Here is a 12,210-nt window from a genome sequence, read left to right on the forward strand (position 1 = left end):
GTCCAGAGACCCTTTTGATGATGCCGGCAGATTCAAGTTGATCCACTTCCTTTTCCACCTACGGTCTGAGGTGGAAAGTAATGTGCCGATCTCTGGGGGCTACTGGTTGTACGTACTTATCTATATGCAGCCATATCTCTTTGTGGCGGAGACAGCCGATGCCGCTGAACAGTTCCTTGAATTGCTGTAGCATATCAGCCATGGATTCTTGTTGTATTCCGAATACAAATGTGACAAGTCCTAGGGCTTTGGCTGTCTGGCATCCCAACAGCATCCTTTGCCCCCCCTTCTGCCACATACACAGGAGCATGAACCGAGCAGGGTCCATATGTGATTGATGTTTCAAATCGACCATTGAGTTACAAGGGGTGTGTTCTGTCCATAGCCATAAACTCTCATGTTTGCGTCTTTTAGGCCGGGGGCAGGACTCATCTGGCAATAAATGTCTGCCACAAATATATTAATTGAAGCTCCTGTGTCAACGGTAGCAAAGGTGGAATGTTCACCTACTTGTACTTGACATCGCGGGAGATGTTTTGAGGGTTGGATGGCTGCTCTTCCCATGAAGAGAGAGAGATGATAACATGTTCTTCAGTGTCATCATCATCCATATCACTGCATCTATCCGGTTGGCTTACGGCTGCATTGACAGAGGTGCTCTCCAATCATGGTTTGCTGGATCTACACACTTTTACAAAGTGATTGACTTTCCTGCACCCTGCGCATATTTCTCCTTGCAGTGGGTAGTTAGAGGGTTTGTGTTGGGGTTCCCCACAGTATCTGCAGAGTCTTGGTGATCTGCCAGTATTCCTTGGTCTCGTCTTGTTGGGGGATGGCATCACCACCTTCACCGGTCTTTAAAGCACTGCGTCCATGTGGGACGCTCTAGCTTTGGAGAGTTCCTTAGTGTGCCCCATCGTGAGGATGTCTGGTAGTGACCTCCCAGATTCTTGGAGGATTCTTTCTCTTAGCTTCACTGATGCACATCCTTGGATAATCTGACCCTTTATTTCTCCGGACTCACCTGGAAATCCGCAGGTGCTAGCAAGTTCTTTTAATTGCATGTAAAACGAGTCAATCGATTCTTTGGCTTGCTGGGGGGCCTGCCAGAATATGGACCGTTCATAATCTGTATTGGCCCTGGCTTAAAAATGTATGTTGAGGGCCGCTATGAGAGTCAGGTGTGCCTTGGGGGTGGCTTCCGTAAGATTCTTTGAGATTTTGTGGATATCTTTCCCCATAGATGTAATAGAATGGGTCTCTTTTGGACATTCTCCACTCTGGTGGCCTCAAAGAAGAGTAGGACCAATTCTACCTTGTCCTTCAATCTGGATGCTTGTGCAGACCCGACCCCCCTCAACAAAAAAAAGGTTCAACCGGGTGTGAGCTTGTGTATCCTTAACACGTGTGGCTGCAGCAGTGGTGTAGTGGTGACTTCAAATGTCTCTGGCTGAAATATGCAAACTCTACCTTTCTTGCCACTGTGCCATGAATATTGTTGTTTATGTGCACTTAGCTGTCCACTTTGTATTTATTCACACTTCAGTTTTATTAGCGCTTAGCTGTCTACTTTGCCTCTGTTCACCCTACAGTGCACAGTGTGGAATCTGCTGATCCCCACTGGAGGCTTCCTGAGCAGAGTGTGGAATCTGCTGCTCTGCAACACATATTGCCTGGAGCCGTGCGGTCATGTCTCTCACAGACGGGCCTGCATGTGCATGGGAACGGACGCAGACACACTGAGCAGGGTCAACCCGGGCAACAGAGGCACAAGCACCGCACGGTGAAGCGCAGCCGGCGAAGCATGGTGACGGGTGGGTGACGTCGGACCCTCGCCCCCAAATGTAATGTTGGGTGGCATTGCTGTGCACAGTGATGCGACATGCGTGTGGTGAAATAAATAAGGCACTGTGGCCTGTAGTTTGCACACGGTCAGCGTGGGGATCAGTTTTCGCTGCTATCCCTCTTTCTTACTGCCTCCACCCACTGACCTCTCTTTATTTATCTTCTCGCGCCTTGTGACCAACAGCATCATCCCATCAGGCCCCTATGTGAGAGGTGTCTGGCGGACCTCCCCTCCAGCCAAACGTTACTCAGTGGTAGTGCCTGCAACCAGTTATGTCACTGGCGTGACACTACAGACATGAGGTGTTATAGGCCCTATATTTATCAGATAGAAAGGCATACATTTGATCAGACAGGGCACAGCCTATCTGAAGATGGTATCAATGGGCCTGTGAACCACAAAAACAGCCAGCTTTCAGGGACAGACCGGGAATCATTGGCCCTGTAATGTCACATGGTACCACCATAGGTTTGACCTTATCATCGAAAAATCTCTGGCACCGCACGTTTTCCTGTCCCTTGAGGTGTTTTAACCTTTGCATTGATGTACCTTCACTATACACTGACCTCATTTACTGTTCTCTCTTGACTGCTGGAGGTCCCAGCTCTCGAGTCTGGTCAGAGCCCTGCTGTGGACTTATAGGAATGGATCCTTGACGGACTTGCAGCAGGAAAATCAAAATCTTGCGAGTTTCGGAAGTCTCGGCGGGCACCTTGGACGCTGACACTATGCAAGCTCCACCACCTTTCTAAAGCCTCAAGATTTGCATTGTGAAACCAGTACTCTGATACCTGGAGCTGCAAATTCTCAGAGACTGTCTGGCCTACTTCAGAAGCAGTAGAATGTTTCACCAGCCTAGACGACAGGTACAGAGTACCCACGGAGAATCAGATAAATGCCTAATTATTTCCTGTTACTTTAGGAACTAAAAAAGTCACAAACTAACATAAGAACACTCAATGCCTGTTAACATCTACAGTCGATGTCTCACAATGGTATGTATTACTAAAAAAGGTGCTGTTATTTGACTTTTGATAGATACTGTAAACACTCCATTAAAGACGTTTGAACACAGCGTGGTTGTGCACTCAAATTATGTTTATGTAATCACTGGTGCAACTAGCCTGGGCCAAAATGCAGACCTTTCTGTGCAAGAGAAACAGACTGTAGTCTCTTGCATCTTAGTCCCGGCTTTGACGGTATAAGTCAAAGACTAAGGGCCATATTTATACTTTTTGACGCAAAACTGCGCTAACGCAGTTTTGCGTCAAAAAAATTTGCGCTGGCTAACGCCATTCTGAAGCACCATGCGGGCGCCGTATTTATTCAGTGACGTTAGCCGGCGTTAGCTGCCGGCGCTGCCTGGTGTGCGTGAAAAAAAAATGACGTACACCAGGCAGCGCCGGCGTAGGGGAATATGGAGCTTGGGCGCCAAAAAATGGGCAAGTCAGGCTGAGGCAAATTTTTTGCCTCAACCCGATTTGCGCCATTTATTTCGACTCCCAACCCCCATTGAAATTACTCCTGTCCTAGCAAAGACAGGAGTCATGCCCCCTTGCCCAATGGCCATGCCCAGGGGACTTATGTCCCCTCTGCATGGTCATTGGTCATAGTGGCATGTAGGGGGGCACAAATCAGGCCCCCCTATGCCACAAAGATTTTTAAAAAAAATACTTACCTGAACTTACCTTAATGTCCCTAGGATGGGTCCCTCCAGCCTTGGGCATCCTCCTGGGGTGGGCAAGGGTGACAGGGGGGGTCCCTGGGGGCATGGGAGGGCACCTCTGGGCTCCTTCCGAGCCCACAGGTCCCTTAACGCCTGCCCTGACCAGGCGCAAAAAAACGGCACAAAAGCGGCTGGACGTCATTTTTTTTGACCCGCCCACTCCCGGGCGTGAATTTTGCCCGGGAGTGTAAATACGGCGCACATGCCTCGGAGTCAATTTTTTAGACGGGAACGCCTACCTTGCATATCATTAACTCAAAGTAGGTGTCCACGCAAAAAAATGACGCAAACTCCATGGACTTTGGCACTAGACGCGTCTAACGCCAAAGTATAAATATGGAGTTAGTTTTGCGTCGGAATTGCGTAAAAAAAAACGATGCAATTCTGGCGCAAACAGAGTATAAATATGCCCCTAAATCCACAAGTTTGTGGTAAAGCTCTCTGAGGCAACAGACTTTGAGATTCACTTACTTTGCTATCTAGAGGAAACACAGTGGGTATATCAGGATCCCAAAGACCATTTTAAAGATCTTAGGGCTAACTTCCTTGGGGAGCCCTAAGAGGTTGCAAGCAAAAAAACAAAGCAGGACTCCATCTGACTAACCTAGGCAAGCAGCAAATACACCCACCTAGTTAGGTCCCCAGGAGGAGGGATATTAGCGGGAAATACTAGAAAGAAACAAGTGCACCTATGACAAGGGCAGAGCTGCTAACTCTTCTCTCTTTTCTCTTTCAGAGAGACATGCATCCAGTCTATGTTTCTATTACTCCTATCACCAAGTGACTAGTTAAGATTTGGAGCAGTTGTATGGACACTCTCATTGAAAAATCCCTGGAACTGCGATTCCTGATTTGACATTGGTGAAGAAGATGGTGTGACACCTATTGGCCAACTGAACACATTACAATATAGAAGAAGAAAGCGCACAATGGCAAATGCCCATAAAGTAATGTTTGGAAATCTCTAAAGGCATTACCAACTGCAGCTTTGAACCTGACAAAGATGATAGGGACGACCTACTTAAGGAACTTAGGGCCATATGTACGAACACATTTTCACATTGACACAGAATGGGAAAAACCCTCTGGTACATCTGGCCCTTGATCTGCAAATATTAGGAAGAAACTATTGTGTTAACACAGGGGATTTTGCAAATTTTCAAACCATTTACCTTGTTGGACCTTGTTGCAAGATTTCCATAGGCCACAAAACAAAAGAGAATTCTTCCTAAGCTTAAGGAGTTCAGTTTTATCAGAATTTAAATTATTGAAGTTACTTTTTTGTCATTGAAAGAGAGCAGAGAGACAGGAGCTGGCAGACTCTCAAAGTTCAAGAGGTTAGTCAAATTTCAGAATATTCTGATTGTTGTAAGGTTAAGGTATGAATGATTGAAGCTACGGTACAAAGATAAAAGTGAAATGGAATTGTCCGGGGAAAGGAGCCCAGATAAACTTTACTCTAGACTGGAAATGGCCTTTCGACCTGTAGGTAGCAATAAAAATTTAGTTCTGTCAGAAAGTAAAGAAAAGAGCTAAGATTTATCCACTTTCGAAACACCGACCTCCTCAGTTCTCTGGAGCAACTCTGAATGGTCAACAGTATCAATGTTGTTGAAAGATCCATGAGAATGAGCTAGGTGGAAACATTTCATGAATAAATTGTTGATGCTGCAAATTTGATGACCCCCCAGATCATGGGCAGCATCCCCTGTGTGCACTCTGCCGAAGAGGGTCAATCTTGGTACAACATTTCTTTAATAATTCATTCATTGTTTAATAAATCTTCACATCTGAGTACCACTTAAAAGTTACATTTATTCTTGTTCTTTAGTGCATACAATCCTCTTTCCATGATAAATAATGTTGAAACCTCACGTTATGTAATCATATCATTTTATCTAGCTTCTTTGTTCGTCCCAATGCATTTTGGGCCTAGCCCTTCAGCAGACAGAAGGTTTCCTAAAATAATTAGTGAAAAGGATCGAATAACCACACATTTTCTCAAGATTTAGAGTACGCACGACACACAAAATATAATCCACAACCATTATGTTGATTAGAAACTCCATGTATGGCCAAGTGTGTTTAAGCAAATCAAATGAAATATAAAGGGATGTGAATTTCTTGGGAGCCCAGCCTCCTACATAACTACAACCTTGATGTAGACCAGTGACTAGAGACTCTCAGAAGTGCACAGTGAAAAATAGTCAACCGTTACCACAATAATAAATCATCATTCTCGAATATCACTGGGATATATCAGTGGAACCGACCGTCCACACAAATAGTCATAACGAAACACACGTCCCATCTAAAACATTCTAGGGGAATATGACTCCAAAGGGTGAAGCATGCTTAACAAATTTCAGTGAAGTTAGTAACTTGCTTACAATAGGCATATCTACTATCACACATATAGTGTGAAACCATAAATTAGCTTACCTTCCCAAAGCATGTATCAATTAAAATAGAGTAATTCATAGCGTTTGAGGTCATCACCATCAAGTTGGTTTTCAAACCCATTAGTATGCATAGAAAACGGACAACTGTAAGACGTAGTTAACAACCAGTGCATGCCATGTTGGAACAGCATGTACCAAAACTGGTACTTAGAAGCATCACTTTATTGGACATATTAACCCATCGGGTGCCCTGAACGTAACGGTTACGTCCTGGGCAGCACCGCTCGGGTGCCCTGTATGTAACCATTACATCCAGATAGGGGCCCTCGGGGGAAGTGCTAGCGCTCCCCCCGGGGCCTAGCACCTCCCTCCCCTGGGCAGAGATGAAAGGGGAATCACTTCCCCTTCTACTCCCGCCGCCCCTGGCCCTCTGTGGCGTCTGATGACATGAGCACACGATCGCGTGCTGACCTCATCAGAGGCCTACCCCTCTGCGCTGGAAGCTCAGCTTCCAGCACGGATCGGAGGAGAAATGCAAAAAGCATTTCTCCTCTGATCACTTGGAGGGGCCGAGAGAGGCATTAAAGGAAAGTAAAGGCCTCTCCTTTCCTTTGATGTCTCTATGCATTTCTGCTGCCCGATCGCAATGCGATCGGGCAGGAGAAATGCCCACTAGACACCAGAGAGTTTGTTTTTTTGTTTGTTTATGGAGAAGGGGAGAGGCCCATTGGGCAAGGGCCGCTCCCCAGGGGGGCAAATTATTTTCCGGCTGTTTCTACCCCCTCTGGGGGCATATCGGCCTAATATGATTAGGTCGATCTGCCTCGGGGGCAGAAACCCCTAGACATCAGGGATTATTATTTTTTTTAACATTTTTTTTTTTTTATATGTGGCGAATGAACCCTTAGGCAAAGGTCACTCCCCTGGGGGCAAAATTAATTCTAGGCAGTTTCTGCCTCCCTTGGAGGCAGATCGGCCTATTTTTATTAGGCCAATCTGCCCCCAAGGGGGCCGGAAACCACTAGACACCAGGGAATTTTTTAATATTTCTATTTATACATAAGAGGAGCAGCCCCTTGGGCAAGGGCTGCTCCCCAGGGGGGGGAAATATTTGTATGCCTTTTCTGGGGGTGGGGGGGCAGATCAGGCTTATTGCCCCCAGGGGAGCAGAAACCCCTAGTCACCAGGTATGTATTTTGTTTTGTGCCAATTTCACGCAAGGCACCAGGGATTGGTATGTGCATCTGTGTGTTTTGTTTGGGGGGCAGCCCCTTGGGCAAGGGTCGTTCCCCATGAGGGGACATTACTGTTGGGCATATCTGCCCCCCTTGAGGGCAGATCGGTCTATTTTTGGAAGGCCCATCCAATGGGGGCAGAAAGCCCACCAGGGAAGACTTTTTTTTTCAAAAAAAGAGGTTGGGGGTATGTATAAAGTTGTTCTGCCCATCAGTGGCAGATTGGCAACTACCCCAATCCACCCCCAGGGGGGCAGAAAGTCTACTAAGATGCCATGGGATTAAAAAAAAATAGTGTGGTGGTGGCTACCAACCAGTATGGGCATGGTTATGACCTCACCCCAACTGAAGGGTGTAACAGTCTTTCAGCCCTCCACACTAAAACATCTTATCCCATGGCAAGCAAGAGGACATTTGATTATTTTGGGTTTTGGTTTTACATTTGGACCATGAGAGCTTGGCTAACTCTCAAAATCGTCCCACTTGGAATGGTTAAGGCTGCACTTTTTGGACTTTGGGACGCTGCCATGTACAAAAATCCACAAGACCTAGACAAATCTGAAAACTAAACATCTGGGTGAGTCCAGGGTGGTGTGCTTCACATGCACCCCACATCATTCACAATGCCCCGCAAACCTCAAACTTTGCTGGAAATCACACATTTTATCCACATTTTTGTGATGGAACCTTCCGGAATCTGCAGGAATCCACAAAATTCCTACCACCCAGCATTGTCTCATCTATACCGATAAAAATTCAGCCCCACTTGTCAGTCTAAAAATGTTTTTTTTTCAAACTGCCCTTTTGGACCCACTTTTGTTCCCCCTCAATTTCGAAATGTATTTGGCTCTTCCCTGTCACAGGCACTTGGCCCAACTACACAAGTGAGGTATCATTTTTACTGGGAGACAGAGGGGAATATTGGGTGGTAGGAAATTTGTCCTGGTGTGGTTAACCCACACAGAAATGTGAGAAAATGTGATTTTTTAGCTAAATTTGAGGTTTGCTGAGGATTCTGGGTAAGAAAACACTGGGGGATCCATGCAAGTCACACCTCCCTGGACTCCCCTGGGTGTATAGTTCAGAGAAGTCTGGGTTTGGTAGGTTTCCCTAGATGCCTGCTGAGCCCAGGACCAAAAACACAGGTCCCCCCTGCAAAAACAGGTAGTTTTGTATTTGAAAATTTTGATGTGTCCATATGGTGTTTTGGGGCATTTTGTTTTGCGAGCACTAGGCCTACCACCACAAGTGAGGTACCATTTTTATTGGGAGACATGGGGGAACACTGGTGGAAGTAAATTTGTGGCTCCTCCCACATTCCAGAACTTTCTGTCACCAATGTCAGGAATCCCCAAGGTACCTCCTGCTTTATCTGTCAGCATCCCCAGGGATTATGGTTAAATCATATCTCTGTTCTTGGTTAAACCTTCATGTTTCTAAGTAAACATAGTGTGCTGTGTTACACAATTGGTTTTATCAATGCTTGTTTTACCAGTGCTTGCTTGCTAATGTGAGCAGGTGTAGACATGTGCTTCTAATTGGGTGTGGTGATTCATCCGCATGTGGAAACTCAACTGCTTTCCTGATTGGCTATAAATATCAGAGTGAAGCATGCCTCCCTGATTGGCTTTGTTTTGCTTCCTGATTTCAACATCTGATTTGATAGTCCAGCTCCTGCTGTTATCCTCATATTCAGGACTTTTGAGGCAATTTGTTTCTTCCTTCCTGTATCAGCTGACACCAGGCTTCCCTCCAGCACTCCGGAAAAGACTGCAGCTAAGTGACTAGTATTCTCCAGGGAGTTTGTTCTTTCAGCGCTGTGCTTTCCTAGAACAGCTGGAGTATTTTGGACCTTGTATTTTGGCAGAGTGCTTATCTAGAAGAGATAAATGCATTTCTGAACAGTCTACATTATTATTGTAGTTTCCTGCCTAAATGTGCTTCAGGAAATCTGTTTGAGCTCAAGTACTACAAAAAGTGACAGTGCCATTTTAAAAGAGCATTTACGTGACTTTTCTTTCTCTAATAGCATAACTCTTGGATTTAATTTGTGTCATTCATGCCTGTGTTTCAGGTTTGAGGAATTTGCTTTTGAACAGTTTTTCACGCACACAGTGAAGCCAACCTAACTGTTTAAACCCAGAGTGGACATTTGTATTTCTTGGATTGTTTTGTTCCTTTTAGTTTAACCCTATGCATGCAGGAAAGTTATACGAGATATAATTAATGCCCTTGTTTGTCTTTCTTGTACATGATAGGTTCAACCATTGTTCTAATTGTAGTGCGCAACAATGCATCTCTGTGAAGCCAGCCCTAGTCTCACAGTACTTATTGTTATGGTATTCAGTTTGGGTTTTTGGTATTGCAGTGTTAGTAATTGTGCCAACAGTTATTATTATCCAAGAAAAATGCTGGAGCATCCTGGTGTTCTTCTACCGCTCCCGTGCCCATAAGAGAAAGGGAGATTCAGTTTCAAGGAAGTTGAGTTCACTAACTCTACTATCACTCTACTATCACTCTGTCAACAATAACCTGTCCCCCGAAGCTACAGGGTGCCTAGCTGGACCCGCAAGATGTGGCAGTGTTTTGTCTCTTTCTCTTCCACTCCCCCTTTCCTTTTTGGACACCTGCTGGGTTTCCTGTGTCCACCAGGAAGTGCTGAGAGGTATTCCCGGAGGTCGGGCATTCCATCAACCCTGCAGACATTCTGCTTTTCAGGTGAGTGGCCCCGTCTCACCAACCAAAATGTGAGGAAAAAGTGTTTTTTTAATCAAATGTTGAAGTTTGCAGAGGATTCTGGGTAACACAACCTGGTGAGAGCCCCACAAGTCATCCCATCCTAAATTCCCCTTGGTGTCTAGTTTTAAAAAATGCACAGGTTTGGTAGGTTTGCCTAGGTGCCAGCTGAGCTAGAGGCCAAAATCCACAGCTTGGCACTTTTAAAAAAAACATCTCTGTTTTCTTTGGGAAAATGTGATGTGTCCATGTGGTGTTTTGGGGCATTTTCTGTCACGAGAACTAGGCCCAGCCACACAAGTGAGGTACCATTTTTATTGGGGGACTTGGGGGAACGCTGGGTAGAAGGACATTTGTGGCTCCTCTCAGATTCCAGAACTTTCGGTCACCGAAATGTGAGGAAATAATTTTTTTGGGCCCAATTTTGAGGTTTGCAAAGGCTTCTGGGTAATAGAACCTGGTGTGAGTCCCTCAAGTCATCCCATCCTGGATTCCCTGAGGTGTTTAGTTTTAAAAAAATGCACAGGTTTGGTATGTTTCCTTAGGTGCCGGCTGAGCTAGAGGCCAAAATCCACAGCTGGGCACTTTACAAAAAATAGCCCTGTTTTCTTTGGGAAAATGTGATGTGTCCACGTTGTGTTTTGGGGCATTTCCTGTTGCAGGCTCTAAGCCTACCCATACAAAGTGAGACTGCACAGCTGCTATGTCAGCCTACACAAGCAACCTGCTACTTGAATCTGACTCTACCCACACCAGGTGCAGGCAGAGTCCCCTTACTGCCCAGTGACAGGTCAGACACCCATAAGGCAGGCATCCTATAGCCCAGGAGGCAGGGTGCACTGTACTATCCGGGAGGACATATATGCCTGAGCATGTATGACACCGTGATTAGCACCTGAGAAGTTCTAAGATGTTCAGCTCTGTGATGGTCTGGCCGATTTTCCCTGTGTTTGGAATCAAAGACCTTGCTTTTTAACCCTGAGCACGATGCCCAAGCTTGGGATTAACTAGCATGTGCCATGATGCACCATTAGAGGGTGCCTGCCAAGTTACTAAGTTCTCTCGAGGCTCAACCACCACAGACAAGAGCTTACCCTCCTGCTGGTTGTACTAGCACTTCTACAGGATGGAGAAAAGGGGCCTGGGCAGGCAGGAGGTCACATCTCATCCCTTCTAGGATGGCTATTGTGAAAGGTAATCAAGGTGGTGAGCCTAAAATACTTCCCCCACTCTTGATATGTAATTACTCATCCCCCCAGTAGAGGACCAATCCTTTACCACCCTGTCCAGCCCGGCAGATGGGAAAGTTAGCTATGCAGGAGGCATACCCCACCAAACGGCTTGCCCTGCCTTTAGGGTGGGCTAGGAGGTCTGTACAGCAGAAGAAGGGTTCTGCCACCTTGACAACCCTTAGGTGTAGTGAGTTCTGGGTGTAAAGTGACATCCTCCCACACAAAGTTGTCTCTGCTGAGGCTGACTAGTCACGGAGACCAGTAGCATATTGGCCACTATACCCCACAAAGTTTAGGCCCCGTAAAGTAGGATCAAAGGGGGACCCCCGACACCAGACTCTCACTTCTTACTTGCAAAGTAAAAGAGGGACAAAGAAGATGTTGTCACCGGCAACCAGACCTGGTGACCAGCAGCAACACGAAGAGAGGACACTGGAGTGACCTAAGGAGACCACCACTGGAACTGAGTGACCAATGTATGCTGATGGTGAAAGCTCATTGGTCCTAGTGAAAGGGACCCATGTGGACACCAAGAAGCCGAGAAAGACCCCCCTGACTGGTGGTACCAGTCCCCTGCAACTTGCAGGAGTAACGCCATGCGAAAGTCAAAGAAGTGTGACCCAACAGGCTCTGTGTGAGTGAGCATAAAGAAATTTGTTGTGCAGCATCCAAAGAGTGGCAGTTGTGTCTTTGCCAAGTTTCAAACCTCCATTCTCTTCCAGATGACCTCCAGCTGTCAAAGTGCCAGCGACTCGTATATCACCGACTCCAGGGCAGATCCCAGTATAGAGACTGATGTCAGCAATGACCTCTCTCCTGAGATTCTGCATCCGGAACATAGTGCTCTCAAGAGGGCAGCAAAGCATCTTTGGAGCGACCAACTCCTGTGTTTGTCATCTAGAAGCCACCTCTGTGCCTGAAGCCACTGGGCATGGTGGCAAAGTTCCAACTATTGATTCTTGGCCCTGGCCTCCCAAAGACCCATACATTCAAAGGGTAGTGTGTGTGCCCACTTCCAAGTACCCGATTGTCA

Source organism: Pleurodeles waltl, chromosome 10 (assembly GCF_031143425.1).
Source record: "Pleurodeles waltl isolate 20211129_DDA chromosome 10, aPleWal1.hap1.20221129, whole genome shotgun sequence".
Classification (NCBI taxonomy): Eukaryota; Metazoa; Chordata; class Amphibia; order Caudata; family Salamandridae; genus Pleurodeles; species Pleurodeles waltl.